Here is a 16,551-nt window from a genome sequence, read left to right as displayed (position 1 = left end):
GACCACCAGCAGCTGCTTGATCAAGATTGATCTCAAGAAGGCATACGACACTGTCGAATGGGGATTTGTAAAAGAAATGCTGCATGCTCTAGAATTCCCACAAAAATGCATAAAATGGATTATGAACTTCCTAACCTCGGTCCAATACACAATAGCAATCAATGGTAGACTCTATGGGGAAATACAAGGAAAAAAGGGATTAAGACAGGGAGACCCAATCTCGCCTCTACTTTTTGTCATTTGTATGGAATACTTCACAAGGATAATGAACCTAGTAGCTGAGCAAGAAGGTTTCGGATTCCACACAAAATGTAAGAGTATGAAGCTAAACCACCTTTGTTTTGCCGATGATGTAGTAATGTTTAGCAAAGGGAATTTCCAGTCGGTTCTACTAATGCTTAGAGGACTGAAAAAATTCTCCAACACCTCTGGATTATGCACCAATGCAAGCAAATCAAACATTTTCAGTGCAAATATGCCAAGCCAAAGCCTAGCAGACCTGGTAGAATTGACAGGGTATCAAAAAGGGTCCCTCCCTTTCCGTTACCTAGGTGTTCCAATCTCAGCAAAAAAGATATATAAACTCGACTGATAAATGTTGCTGGACAAGATGGCAGCAAAAATAAAATGTTGGGGAACCAGGCACCTCTCATACGCTGGCAGAGCTTTATTGATAAATTCAGTTCTAATGCATATACACAGCTATTGGTCCTCAATATTTATTCTCCCCAAGCAGGTGCTCAACGGAATAACGGCACTATGCCGCAACTTTCTATGGGATGGCAAGACCGCCACAAACAAAACTCCACTAGTGGCATGGGACTTGGTGTGTCGAGCCAAATAAGAAGGGGGGCTGGGGATACTTGACTGTGTTAAATGGAATGAGGCAGCGATAGTAAAATATGTGTGGAACATCGCTCAGAAAGCTGACACTCTTTGGGTGAAGTGGGTAAGCCATATATACATAAAAGGAGAGAAATGGTGGCAGTATGCCCCACCAGTGGACTGCTGCTCGTACTGGAAAAAGATATGCAAGATGAGAGAAATTTATGGTCCAGGATTTGTGCAGAATGGATGGTTGAAAGCTCAAGGGAAGTACACTATAGGAAGTGGGTACAAATGGCGAATGGGAGAGAGGGAAACATGGAAATGGGGCAGGTGGGTATGGAACAAAGATAACCAGCCAAAGCACAGCTTTATAAGCTGGCTAGTCATGCACCAAAGGCTAATGACTAAAGCTCGACTGTACCAGTTTGGCATTAGCCCGGATGATAAATGTGCTATGTGTGGAGACCATGAGGAGACCGTCCAACACCTATTTTGTTAGTGCAACTTCTCCAAGAAATGTCATAAAGCAACTCTTGAGTGGATAGGTACGGGGGTGCAACAAACAGATATACAAGGGATATGGAAAAGGGTGGCACGAAACATACAAGGAAGAAGGTGTAGGGGGATAGCTATAGCCACACTAGCAACACTGATATATTGGATATGGAAAGCACGAAACAAAGCAGTCTGGGACCTGAAAGTGCCAGCAATTGAAGGGTGGATGCGACAACTCAAACAAGAATGCAAAATGAGGAAAAGCTGGTTGATGGGCAAAACGATGAGTCAAAAAGAGAGGAGTTGGATAGATAGACTACTTACCTAACCTTGCAGGAAAAGGAGTATGCGTATAGGAAAAGTAATGAGAAAGAGATAGCAAATCTATGAATAGAGACCTAAAGGGAGAGCTTTGTAATAGACTGTAGGTGACAAATAAATAAATAAAAATTTCGTTCACCAAAAAAAAAAACTCTTCCAACAATCCATTTTAAAAAATGGAGAAGCTATAAAAAGAATGAATGAATCATTTGAGGATGTCAATTCCTCAATTGTCATGTAAGTGTTGACTCCTCTGAATGAATTGATTGAAGAAGAGATTTCAAATTTAAAAGATAAGCCCAAAAATTCTTGTGACCATGACAAGAGTTGTGGAATTGAAGAAGTGGTTCAACTTGAAGAAAAAGAGAAAAATCTTGAAGAAGAAATCTTTAATTCTCAAAAAGAAGAAATTGAGAAAATAATAAATAGCATAATGGGGAGGAATGAAAAATATGGGCAAGTTGTGACCAAATGGTGGGAAGAAGTTCAATATGGAGATGATGAAACTGCTTCAAGAAATTAGCACACTCCACTTTAGACTTTTGTATAGGATATGTATATGTAGTGGTGTGGTAGTCACAAGGCCTAGAGGTAAGTTTTAACTTCCAGACCCGTTGGGAATATAGTGATTGCATGTTGCAAAGTAAAATGACTTAAAGTGCTTCAGGTGGCTTAAGTCCAGGTAACTTGCAGCAAGTGATAAAACTTGCTCTACTTTTCTTTTATTTAAAAGAAATCACAACATTCCTCTCTTATTCTCTTCAAAGAAGACACCAATTCCACCCGTCACCTATTTTCTCAAACACCCCTTCACCACGCTAGTCCAACACAAACTTCACCTGTCACTGCCACAGCAAGCTAAGTCACTCCACCTTTCTCTCTACCCCTCAATTTCTCTATGCTAGCAGTACTTTTTCTTTCCTTTCTTTTTCTTTTTGTTTCTATTGATGTGGAGTTTAAGAGCTTAATTGTGAAATTCTTGTTGTTAGAGTAATTGTGGTTGATTGAACTATAATTCCCATGTTTTTGGGAGGGTAATTGAACCTCTTAATTATGACAAAAAGCTTGGTGAAAGTGATGCACATGACTTATTCATGAATTGTCTGAGAGGGAAATTAGTTCGCCGGTGAAGTATGAGTAACCGAGTGACATTTTGGAGATGTGTATAATTGTGTGTGGGGTAGTATTAAAGTGTTTTGTGTAGAGTGTTCGAGTTGTACATTCAACAATTGAAATAGGCATTCTTGTGGGCATTAAAGCGAAGCTAGGCTTGCAATTTTTTATCATGGCTTGTTCTCTAAGTAGCTTTTCCATGTTTGCACATAACTGAATGAAAAGATTCATGCTGGTTTCTCTACGGTGGTGGTTATGTTAACCCTTTGTTAAAATCAATGATCATGTTGGATTGGTGTAATCCCCAATACACATTGTTGATGTTTGAGACAAGTAAATGACAATCTATACATGCTAAAAATTGGACGGAAAGGGACAGTCATGGTGGTAATGTTATTTCTTTGCTGAACTTTTTCTTGGTTGCATGTGTCAAGTGCTCCTTTTGGAAGATTCACTGCATGATGTCTTGAATGAAATTTACGTCGCGATGAAGATGTATGTTATTTTTTCAAGAATATCATTTGACATTGAGCTTTGATAGAACTTTCTTCTCTAGATTCTTGCATTATATTCTTTTAGAGGAAAAAGTACCTACTGATGACTGCATCACTAAGTTTAGCTAGCAAAGTTGTAAGCTAGAATTCCAACTAATGGTCTGTGAAGTTGCACTCGGATGGTAGAGGCTCAACTGGAAATTGGACAGCAGCTCGAGGAGGAGTGGATCAAGCCACAGAGGAAGAGGTTTTTGATGCTACCATAGTTGTTCATCTCAGAACACAAGTTTCACGGAGTCTCTCCTAACTTGAACTTAATTTTATATAGTTGCGTTGAGGACAGTGCAACATTTTTAATTGGGGGTGAGACACTTCATTTTGGATATTTTGTGATGGGGTGTAATATATCTTGATGGATGATAATTTGGTACATTGATTTTATTTTGGTATTTCTTAATGACATTTATATTAGTATGATTTTTTTTTAATTTTTGTTTTTTGTAGTTTAGTTGTAGGAATGGTGTTAGGATGTAATTTTTGCCCCTTGACCCATTTTTGGCTTGCTTGGTACCAACACACTTAAACCTTGACATATGAATTGCTGGTTTTTGGAAAAGAAAAAACGATCGAAGTGATGAGTCTTGTTGTGACCTTTAGACCCAATTTTGGCTCTTGTGTTCACTAAATAGTCTCTCTAGACTAGAAGTAGCTTTTTGAGTTCATTTGTTTCAATTGGGTTTTAGATACATATTTTACTTATGTTTTCATGTGCATTGTGTGGTGAGATCTTTTGCGTTATTTTTAGTCTAGAACTTGCCCGGAATGTGTTTCAAGGCGAAATCCTAGACTAACTTGGTTTAGAAAATGATGTTAGGCCTGCATTGGACCGTTTTTATGCCTTAAATTTCCTACCCTTGCATATTTTCCCTAGTCAACCCCTTTTGAGCCTTTAACCTTTTTTTTACAACCATGTTACAAGCTTTACCCCTTTGTTCTTCATTGATCCATCTTTGGTACCCTACCTCCTTAAGTGCGTTGAAAGTGAGCATAGGCTAAAAGCCTAAGTTTGGGGGTGATGGTTGGTAAAGTGTGATGTGGAATTTGCTTGAAAGGTGAAAAAAAAGGAAAAAAACGAAGAGAGAAAATAGTGAAACCTTCCTTGGTATTTAAAAAAAAAAATAAAGACACAAAAAAAGGGAAGGAAGAATAAAAGTTGTGAATAAAAGAAAGACTAGGTGGTGAAATGAAAAATGAAAAAAAAAAATGGTGGAGAAGTTTTGAAGGAAGTTTTCTTTGAATGTTACAAATTGTAGTGCTTAACGAGGTTTTTAGTTACTCTTATCCAAATTGTGTCCTAACTTAACTAAAAGCCTACATTACAACCCTTTAAGTCCTAATTGATTTTAAACTAAGTGTGTCTACATTAGTGGAGAAATACATCAAGGGTAAGCTTATGGTACTACTTATGCATTTGAACATATTTCTGAGAGAAGAGAGTTAATTCTTTCCATTTGATATCCCATTTGTATTTTGAATTGCATTTTGTGAGGTTGGGATTCTATCTTGATTGTGATGGCACATGGAGACTTGAGTTGTTAATTTGTTCCATATTACAATTGAAAAGAATGAACAAAAGAAAGTTGTTTTGTGACAAAGAGGCAAATCTTTTGAAGCTTTAGTGTCATGACTTGATTACCACTTTGATTAACTTGGTGGTTGAGCACTTGAAATGAAAGTGAAGTTTTTAAGAAGTTGTTGGTAATTCATATATCTTGGATTAATTGTTGATACCAATCAAAGTCATGTGTTGGTGCTTAAAGTAGATTTTTTGACTTAGTATGATGTTGGTGCACTATTGAGTTGATTCCTTGAAAGGAGATTGTATGTTTTGATTTGCTTGAGGACAAGCAATAGTTTATGTTTGGGGGTTTGATAAGTTGGTACTTTCCAACTTATTTTTTCTTTAATCTTAGACTTTTGACTTGTTTGATTGAGAAAATAGTGCATTTAATACCGTTTACTTCCATTTTATAGGTTTTACATGATTGAGAAGTGATCAGAAAGAAATCAAGTGAAAAACAAGTCGAAAGAGGTCAAATTGAAGAAAATGAGAAAAGTGGCTAAATTTGCAAAAAAAACGGCCAGATCTGCAAATCAGCAACTTTGGAGTTTATTTTGTCATATTTTGACTTGAAAATTTTGGGGTACTACAAAGACTTGGGGAAAATTTCTCACATCTTTGGCCATTTCCAACACAAGTTTTGGAGACTAGTGTTCATCAACTCACACTTTGGAAGAGAAGATTTGAAGACTTAGATGAGAAATTTCTTACTCTTTTGCTCATTTCTTCAATTCCTTGTTATGTATTGAATATCTAAGTGTGTAGTACTCCATTCCATTACTTGAATCTTGTTTATCGAAATATTCTATAATTAAAGTTTGGATGAAACTCTTGTTTTGATTATGTATTGAATGATTTTTATTGCTAATGAAGTGAGTTAATGTTGTTTTAATTAATCTTATTCTTTAATGTTCCTTAAGGGATTAGCTAACCCTAAGACCCGCCCATTTACTTCGATTTGAGCTCGAGAGAGGAACATTGAAGTTGGGAAAGATTAATTAACAAAAAATTTTGGTGCTTTAAAATCCATCTAATAACTTGAACTAGAGCTAGGAAAGTTACTTGAGATTATATTGATTGTGGTTAATATCACACTCTAAGGCTTGAGAAAGCTTAGAGTGAAATTCATTGATTTGGTCGAGAGACTTTTGATGAGATTTTACAGATCATTATCTAATTAGCATAAACTCACTCATAGTAGTAAAATCGTGAAATACATTGGATCGTTACTTGAAAGAAATTTTCCTTGTATCCATGCTTGTGGCCATTGATCACTTTACTTGTTTTCTAGGTTAGTTTTATCTTGGTTAGTTTTTAAATCAAAAATCAAAAATTGAAAAAGTGTGTGGCTTAGCTTAGTTGGTGATAATCCCTTACTTGTTTAAATTGCCTTTATATTGTTCCATGTGGATTCAACCCCTACTCGTAATTGGATAAATTATATTACGATGACCGTGTATACTTTCTCTTTGAGGAGTGGATTTGGACGTTATCAAATTATGTAAGGTGCTTACATTTAAGAGAAAATGGCCAAATGAGCCCCCAACATTTGACCGAAATCCCAACTACACACTATACCTTTGCGGGAGTCTTATTACCCCCCTGGACTAATTTAAAATAGAATATATTGCTCTCTAAATGCTGAGGTGGCATGAGATGGCAAAGAAAGTGTATTTCACTCTCTCAAAGAGAGTGAGAGGCAAAAATAAATTATTAAATTTTTAACTTTTTGATTCTTAAAAATCTTTCCTTTCTTTTTCATTTTCTTTTTATCCAATATTAAAATTTTATCACTATTCACACAAAAATGCCTTTTTCATTAAAGCATTCTCCTCCTTCTCCCATTTTCATAGCTGTCGCCGCCGACCATCCACTGCCGAAGCTCCGACAAAACCACCCAAACTCCCCGCTGCTGCCCCCTTTTCTCCTCTTCTTCTCTCTTTCCCTCCCTTTCTCCATCACGACCGGCGAACCCATAGCTCCGGCAAGGCTCCACCGCCATACTACTGCTCCATCCATTCTCCTCCCCCGTTGCTCCGGCGAGGAGCACCAGCTCCGGTGAACCACAACCACCAACGAACTCCACTCCCTCACCTCTCTCTGGTCTTCTTTTCCCCCCGACCAACAAAACGACCCCAAGTTTTCAAAAAAGAATAAAAAATCCAGCCAGATATTAAGAAATCCGGCAAGATTTGGTGATCACATTGGTTGCTCAGACAAATCCCCAGTAGAGAAAGAACCTCAAAAAAGATGCAACCCTTTTACACAAATAGCAAAACTCAAGTTTTCATCTTTGCTACTTTAATACAGACCCCACAACAAGGTCTGTGAACCTTAGATTAATGTGAACCCAAGAATCTTCCTTTTTTCTCTACATCAAGAATATGACAACAAATTTGCAAACAAAAGAAAAGGATTGTAACTTGTTAATTTAACCCCCCTTGGCTATGAATGAAATAAATTATGACAAGTAAGTTGGAGATAAAAGGACAGGAAAAAAAAGGGGTTTTATTACTTAAGAAATTAGTCGGCCATGTCCATTTTTTGGTGATCACAGTGGCGAACGGAAGGGAGGAGATGAGGGTGAGAATGGAGGTGGGAGAAGAGGGAAGGGGGCAGTGGCTGGTCAGGAGATGGAGTTCACCGGAGCTCCGGCGTGGTAGATCGTCGGCAGTGACAACAAAGAAAGGAGAGAGATGAAAAGAAGAAGGAACATGTTACACCCTGCACTTTCAAAGCATAAGCATGCCACGTACTTCACCGTTGTAATGGAGTATCAGAGACGTCCTATGAAGTTTTGGAAGGTACAAGCCATGGGAAGTACGTAACAATGGAGTAAAGAATGAATTGTGATCTCGTAAGTCGTAACCAGGAAGGATAATCTTGAAACATGAGAACATGACCATTATCAAGTATGATTAGTCATAAATATCATGTATGGAGAGTTTTGGAAGATTTCGGGATCAAGCAAATCGAAGAAAATAAGTTTGAAGAAAATTTGGAAAAAGTTGGCAGGATTTTGGGCAGATTTTTAGTCAACTTTGGAGGGGTATATCTCCTAGTATATTAGGAGTTTTAAGGTGTTTCAAAAGCCTAAAATGAAGCTCGTCGAGTCTAGTTTCGAACAAAATAAACTGCTCATCGATAGGACATCGGAGTAGAGAATTATTAACGTTACAAGTTCAGCTGATAGAGCAGAAACGCGTGCCATAGTAACCAGCTTGCTACAGTACTGCTACAATGACCCGACCCGAATTTGACCCACTATTTAAGGATCAAATCTGATCCTAAACCTCATTTTTCAGCCCAAAACTACTCCAAATATTTCCCAAATTTTCTAGAAAATTCTCCCAACTTCCGTCCATTAGATTTTAACGTAAATTAAGTGAAATCCCAGAATTTAAGTTCGGACAACACATAGCTGCGATTATAATATCGTATTGCGGCAAAACTTGGCTTGGATTCAAGGTGGTAATGGAAGATAATGCAATTCTAGCGGGTGAAAGGTATGAATCTTTCCTTATTAGTACTGATTTAAGCTTATTTACCGAGGAAAAGTTACTAAATGAGCATATAATGAATTTATGGGTCGAGAAATTGGATAAAACATTGTGTAGGATGTTTATGAAATATTTTGGTGTTGAGAATATTGTTGTTGATGTTGGTGTTGTTGTTTTTGTTGTTGGTTGCTGGATTGTGATTCCGGGCTAGGCATATAAACAAAGGAGATGCTACCCGAATTTCGACAGAATCTAAAAGGATTTTAATTATAGGTTTGAGACAAGCGTATGATGACGAGTCTAACAATAGTATGAATTGTTTTATATGTAGATTGCAAGTCAGAAGATAAGTTGGAAAGTCAAAAAGCAAGATTTCAAGTATGTTAAGGCTATTCCTCTTTCTTTTAAAGGCATGATTCTTTTCCTACCAACCCACACATGAATTTTATAAAATTCCTCATTTCCAAGAATGTTAGAGATTCATGACTCTTAAAGTTTTTATGGTGCTAAAGAAGAACAATTTTTTTTTATGATAACCATGACGATGATTATGAGGGATTTATTTATCAAAGCTCCATGGCATACGGATTTCATGTTATTATGAGATGATTTTATTCATAGAGATTTCCAAGTACAAGAGCTTTATATTATTATGAGGTGATTGAGCTTACTTTGCAATTTCTTAATTTCCTTCATTGTTGGTAATCTCACCTTATGACCCTTGTTCCGTCAAGGTGGGATAAACGATGATGATTGATCCATAATATAATCGGAGGCTACCGACCTTACGTCACTCCGATATAGTTGTGGCTTTTGATTGGGTCTTATGCATGCTTTATATGTATGTATGTATTTTCTCACACCGCGCCGCACTATAGTCGGTCGGGCATGGCACGTAGATGTGCACACCACTGCAGTGGGCATGTTATGATATTGCCCCGGATGCGGGAGGCCCGGATGCGGGCTAATGATGATAACACCGAGCCTTAATGGCCGGGCATGATACTATATATATGACACCGAGCCTTAATAGCCGGGCATGATACTATATATAAGTATAAAAATGTTTTTTTTTAAAGGCTAAGCATGCATGACACCGCCTTATGAGGCATCCAGATGTACAAGTTATCTCTCTTATTCCATGTTACCTTTTAGATCTATATTATATTGTTATTCATGCCTTGTATAATCATTCCATTATTCGTACTGGCGTCCCTTCTTGTGGACGCTGCGCTCATGCCCGCAGGTAGGCAGGGAGACGGATCAAACCCGTAGGTGTTCTATCAGCGGATTCTGAGGAGCACTCCACTTACTTCGGAGCTGCAGTCTATTTGGTATTGTCCTTATGATCATTTGTATTCTATGTAGAGGCTCGTAGACGTGTGTACAGTTAGATGTTTTGTAGCTCCACCGGTTCATATTATGGTATAATATATTGGTGGCTTTGTCGGCCTTATTTTGAGATCTTGATACTTTACTGTTAGCCTTGCCGGTTTTATGATATACGTTATGATGTGGCGACCTTGTCGGTCCGCATATGAACATATGTGCTGAATGATCGGATATTCCTATGTTGGGCCTTTTCTGCGTGCAGGTGTTCTTTGAGTTATGGTTTATAAGGTTCAAGTAACGGATAAGTCAGGTGGTTCCCAGCCTAAGGGTCGGAGCCCGTCATACTCCTCGTAGGGGTGTGACAGAACATGAGGAAAAGAAAAGAAAGAAAAAGAAAAAGAAATTTAAAAATAGAATACCAAATCAAAAAAAGGAAAGAATAAGAAAAAATTGAAAAAAAAAGTTTTAATTGAAATTTACACTTGTCAAGAGTGTGTACTTCACCAGCCAAGACATATGTGGGTGTGGCTTTTTAAGGGTGCATATATTTCACTTTTAAAATGTCTAGGGGGCTAATAGGATCCCCGCAAAGATAAGGTGTGTAGTTGGGATTTCGATCAAACGATGGAGGCTCATTTGGCCATTTTCTCAACATTCAAACAACACTTTATCAACTGCAGTCAAACCTCTTTATAATTGTCGTTCGTTATAACAACATTTCACTATAACGGCCTGATTTTCTCCGGAACTGAGTTTTCATGTCATATTTTACTTGTCTATAATAGCATTCTACCTGTAATAGCAATGACATTCATTATAGCAGTATATTCTTTGTAAAATTACCTCTCTATAACAACCATACTCAAATATTGTCTGATAACATTTTGTAAAAAATGTATTATGTATAAGAATCAAATATTAAAATATTTATGGTAATCATCATTAATGTCATGCACATAGAAAACTTCAAGAGACATCGGATGCAGAAGGTGACAACATAAGTGTTGATGAAGAGCCTCAACCTACTGCTAGTTGGGGTGAGATAGAACAATCAAATGTTGAGCTCTTTTTGTGAAAGTTTGGACAAAATTCTTTGTCAATTGAAGCGTTATATTATTGATAAGAGAATGAAATTTACGAAACAATCTAGCTGCAATTTTAGAACTCTTACGTCAACCTTGAAATATTTAAATTCTCAATTAATTTGAAATGCATATGTTCCTTAGATGTTATTTCTTTATCAATATGGTACAATTAGTTATGGATTTATTTAGTAATTTATTAGTCTTTTTAATTTCTAATCAATGAGGTATAAAAATCAATTGAGATTTTAAACTTAACAAGTATATTATTTTGTTTATAACCTAAAAAGTATAGAAAAAATAGTTTTTTGCGTACTTTTGCTTATAAGAGCTAAATAAAATCTAAACATCAAATGACAGTATACATATATAACAGCACATCACTATAACAATCATGAAATTTCCGGACAAACGTTGTCATTATAGAGAGGTTTGATTGTATAGCATAATAATAGAAAATGTAAGGAATTAAGCTCCAATCTTTCCCATTTTAAATTCTAATCTTTCTCATTCTCTCTCTCCCTCCCTCTCTCTCTCTCACCAAGCAGACCCAAGCCGAAAAAACATATTAATGATGAAATCATAATTTGAGAAGAAAAATTCTAAGCCATTATATTTGAAAGCAAGACCAAGAAAGCTGGCTACACAAGTACATGACATGTATAATCGAACTGCTACGGTGTATTAAGAGAAATCTTTATCTAATTAGGTGATCGAATTCTAAGCCTTTATACTTGATTGTTTTTTGTTATTTTGACACTGTCATATTTAATCTAATACTCTTTTACAACATTGGAAAACAATTTTGAAGTCATTCTAACGTGAAATTAAACCCTGTCAATATGGCTTAAATTAATTATAATTTAGTAAAAATATACAAAAATATTAATCTTTTCAAATCCATAACTCTCTCCATCTATCTTTCTCTTTCTTATTTTGACAAAACTAGTTTCTCTTTCTTATTTTGACTAAACTAGACCACTTGTGCACCAGCACTTCGTACCCAAGCAAGTGGGGAAATAACGCAATCTTGGTTATTAACATAAACTATATGACTTGTGATTACAAAATCTCCAATAGTTCCTAATCAGGTAACTTCGCTTGAATGTTATTTTTTCAGAAATTACAAACTCATGCTCCCTCCGTCTCAATTTAAGTGTTTTATTTTCTTTTTTTGTGTATCCCAAAAAGAGTGCATTTTTTCTATAATTAGTAAGTTTTGTAACAAAAGTCGTCTTTGTTCTATACTGACATGATTGATGGACGAGATTGTTTACAGGTACTTCAGTTTATGATAGCAGATATTTTTAAGGTGACATACAATTATAAGGTTATGTGTATTTTATATATGCGTCGTCCAAGTGGGACATTGTAAGAATATATGGATTTGCGCGCGCGCACATATGTGTGTGTGTGTTTGTGTGTGTGTGTGTGTGTGTGAGAGAGAGAGAGAGAGAGAGATCTGCTAAAGTTTAAAGTTATATGGGCCTAATTAGACACCTTGCAAAGTATGGGGTTTTATGCGTAAATACCCGGATATAATTCTAATTTGATAATGGGCTAAACTAGAATTACATTATAATATTCAATTATAATTAGGGGATTATGGTCCCCAAATCAGACGTAGGGCTTCTTTTCTGATATCCCATCATTGGAAAAGTTGAGCATCGCCTACGTCTTGGCTTGGAAGACCGATAACGCAAGAACAAGAATTGCTATTGCACTCATGGATTCAGGTACCTTCCGCATCTAGTTTTACATTCCCAATTTGGCATGACAGTTCTTGCGAAAAGATGTATTTCATTTTAAAGTGATTTTGTTCTAACAATTAGTATCAGAGCTTTTATCATGTTAATTCATTGAGATTCTTTAAATTGGAAATTAAGTACTCCCTCCATTTCAATTTATGTGAAACTATTACTATATGGAGAGTCTACGAGGTGGTTTTTTCATCACGTTTTTCTTACATTTTTTCTAAATTATTTGAATTATAAATTATCATGACTTATAGTAGTTTTTATGTAGTTTGTAAATATGTAAATTCAAATTTACAAAATTGAAAAATCTAAGTCAAAACTCACGGTCAAATTTATAAGGGCCTGTTTGGAAAGCCACCAGGTAATTGGAATTAGGTGTAATTACACAGTTTGGTATGTTTGTTTGACCAAGTAATTACACAGTTAGGTGAGAATTGAGTGTAATTGAGAGGGTCTCAAGGGGAGGCTGAGAATTAGGTGTAATTACACCCTGTAATTACAGGGTTACATTGTAGTTTCTTTCTTTTTTGTTTTATTTTAATTTCATTTATTTTCTAATTTATTTTTTATATCTATTATTTTACTTTTTAATTATTTTATTTTAAAATATATTTTTTTATATTATTTATCTTTCATTTCCTTTCTTCTCATTCCCAACCTTAACTTCTTGTAGTTCCATGTAATTGCTCGTATTTTTAAATTTATTTTATTCATTTAGCATAACCGTGTTATTATTCTAATTTTTGAAACTACACCTCTTAATATTAGAAAGAATGAGTCATTAACAAACTTGACATATAATGAACAATGTTATTAAAGTAGACTTTCGTTGTGAATGAGGTTATAGACTTATATTTTTCCTTTTTTTGAATTATATTTACTTAAGTTACACTCCCGAGCATTTGGCGATCTCAGATGTGTCGATATCAATGGTGACTCATTATTTCGATGAATCTGTGATGTTGGAATTTGACATAAGAGTATTATGTTAAACTTTTTCTTTTGGATTTTGAATTTAGGTTATATTTTCGATTTTTATTTATTTGCTTTAGTACTATTGACTTGTTATTTCACATTGCATGTTATTTTTTTCACTTACAACTGATAAATTATTATTTTTGTCAAATATATGAATAATGTTATGGCATTATATTTATAAATTTTTTTTTTTTTTGGTCAAGTATTCAATCCATGATGTTCTCACAAAAAAAGTCTGCTTTTAAGTTTTATAATTAATTAAAATTAAAATATTATTAATTTGAAAAATAGATATCATTTATTTTTTACAATATTAGTTACAAATATATGATTATTAATTAATAAATTTTCAAGAAACAATGTGTTATTAAATAACTAATTTAATATTATTTATAAAGGCACATATTTTTAAATATTAATTTTAATTTTTATAATTAAATTTTATTTTAAATTAACTTTGTAATTACACTTGTGCAACCAGCACGCTTGTAATTACACTATAATTACATTATGACAAACAAACAGGTCATTATAATTACAATACTGTGTAATTACTAGGCTATTTAATTCTACCCTATTAATTACACCAATTCCAATTACCAAGTGGCTTTCCAAACAGGCCCTAAGTTTGACTGTTGAACTCCGAAAAGATTCAATTGAATTGAAACGGAGGGAGTAATAGGCTTGATTGAGGCCGCTGTCTCTGCAGCATAAGTTTTCTGTTGGTTGCCACTTTTAGTTTTACGCTTAGGTTAAAGTCTAGCAAGTTGCTAGACACGGCAATCGCGGGCGGCATTAAGATCTGGAAAAGTAGCAAATTTAACTATATGTGGCTTGAAAATTTCATTGACTTAATGGTTTTTCTTCTTGTCTGGTTTCATGGATTCAGCTTTTTTTTTTTTTTTTTTTAAAGGGTTTAATAGCCGCAGCAAAAACGGAAAGAGTCTCGGAAACTGGAGGTTTTCCTTTTGTGTTACGGCTGGCAGAAAGTAAGTGCACCAAAAGTGCCATTTAAATATTATTATTATGTTTGGCATAATTTGAATTTGTTCTCAATTTGTGTTTTGGTTGCTAACGTTTGGTTAATAATGAGATTTGAGTGAAAGTTGATGCTTACGGTTTGAGAATTCTTTTTTCTTTTTTTTTGGTAATCGGTTTGAGAATTCGTCTCCAGGCCCAGAAGTAATTAATTTTGTTTTATCGTGGAAATTTATATGTTCCTTTAGAGAATTTAAATTTTTATATTTGTATAGTTATATGTATAATTGAGATGAATAAGTTGAAGCTAGATGTCGCCAAAGTGACATCTCTTGTGAAGATTTATTTGTTTTAAAATATAAAAAATTGTGTGTAACTTATGTGAATATTGATCGGCATAAAGGAAGATTAATGTTCAACAGAATTACATGTGCATTTTGTGGTAATTCACGTGTGAATAATTAAATCGGCCCAAAGGAAGATTTACTATTCAACATGTTTTTTTATTATCAGTGTTTGATTACTACGACAAGATATCACTTACAAGTTAATATTTCGTCCAAAGATGAAATATTAATGGAGTGTCAGGTATCTTGGGATGGGGTTTACCTTTATTCAAATTTATTTTCAGTTTTTGGTATAAATTTAATGTGAGCTTATTTTCCTATTGTTCTCTGGTTCAGTTGAAATTACACATGCAAGTATTACTGTCAACATCAATTTCATTTCTATGCTAAATGGCACTAACTTCAAATCATGGCAAGAGAACCTAAACATAGTTCTCGAAGTCATGGATCCCGACCTTGCGTTAAGGATTGATTCTCCACCATCTCTTACAGATAAGAGTATCTATGATGAAAAGATGAAGATGGAAAGGTGGGAGAGATCAAATCGCATGTGTATGATGACATGAAGAAGGTCATTCCAGAAAGTGATCACATAGCCGCTATTCCAAAGGACAAAAGGAAAGACAAGAAGAGAAAGAATAAGGAAGTTACGGATATGACAACACAGAAGAAACAACATAAGGAACCATCTACATATGGTTGTTTCTTTTGCGAAGCTGTAGGCCATAAGAAGAAGCAGTGCTCTAACTATCATGCCTGGCGTGAAAACAAAGGTACGCTTCTTAATTTTGTTTGTTCTGAGGTTAATTTGACTTCGGTACCAAGACACACATGGTGGATAGATTTTGGTGCAACAACTCACGTCAGTGGGTCTATGCAAGGTTGTCTGAATTGTCGAAAGTTTAATAATTGTGAAAGATACATTAACGTTGGTGATGGCAAGTCGGTGAAAGTGGAAGCAATTGGAACCCTTTAGATTATTGTTAAGAATTGGTTTTTATTTGGATTTGAAAGAGACATTTATTGTACCATATTTTAGACAGAATTTGATTTCCATTTCGACTTTGGACAAATTTAGTTATTGTTGTTCATTTGGAAATATAAAGTTTATTCTTTCTCATAATTCAAAATTAGTTGGACCAGGTTCTTTATCATTTACAATAATCTTTATTTAATTGACACAACTGCTTCGTATAACGAATCCTTGCATGTTAGTACAGTTGGTAAAAGGCACAAATTAACCAGCCAGAATTCAGCTTCATTATGGCACAAGAGATTAGGTCACATCTCCAAAAGGAGAACTGAGAGACTTCTGTCTGATGGTATCCTCGATCCGCTTGATTTTTCATATTTTGATGTATGTGTGAATTGCATAAAGCAGATAAAAGAATGTTAGGAGATTTGAAGCCAATAGGAAACTTGACTGATACAGACTGATATTTGTGGACCATTTCCTATGGCTTCTTGGAATGGTCAGCAATATTTCATAACGTTCATAGATGACTTTTCAAGATATGGCTACATTTATCTCATCCATGAAAATTGCAAACACTGGATGTGTTCAAAACTTATAAGGCTGCAAACCAACTTGGCAAAAGTATAAAAAGCGTTATATTTGACTGTGGTGGTGAATACTATGGTAGATATGACGGATCAGGTGAACAACGCCCAGGATCATTTGTGAAATTTCTAGAGCAATGCGGTA

General features: G+C 35.1%; 1 long non-coding RNA gene across 1 annotated transcript; it reads left to right on the top strand.

The window, feature by feature from the left end:
* The first annotated feature begins 14,102 nt into the window (after positions 1–14,102).
* LOC132642377 (uncharacterized) lies at positions 14,103–15,988 on the top strand. The gene is made up of 3 exons (XR_009583141.1): positions 14,103–14,331; positions 14,435–14,510; positions 15,339–15,988. It is a non-coding gene; the product is annotated as an uncharacterized LOC132642377 (long non-coding RNA).
* Positions 15,989–16,551: the final 563 nt, after the last annotated feature.

This window comes from Lycium barbarum, chromosome 1 (genome assembly GCF_019175385.1).
Source record: "Lycium barbarum isolate Lr01 chromosome 1, ASM1917538v2, whole genome shotgun sequence".
Lineage (NCBI taxonomy): Eukaryota > Viridiplantae > Streptophyta > Magnoliopsida > Solanales > Solanaceae > Lycium > Lycium barbarum.
This window is presented reverse-complemented; position numbering and strand designations above follow the sequence as displayed.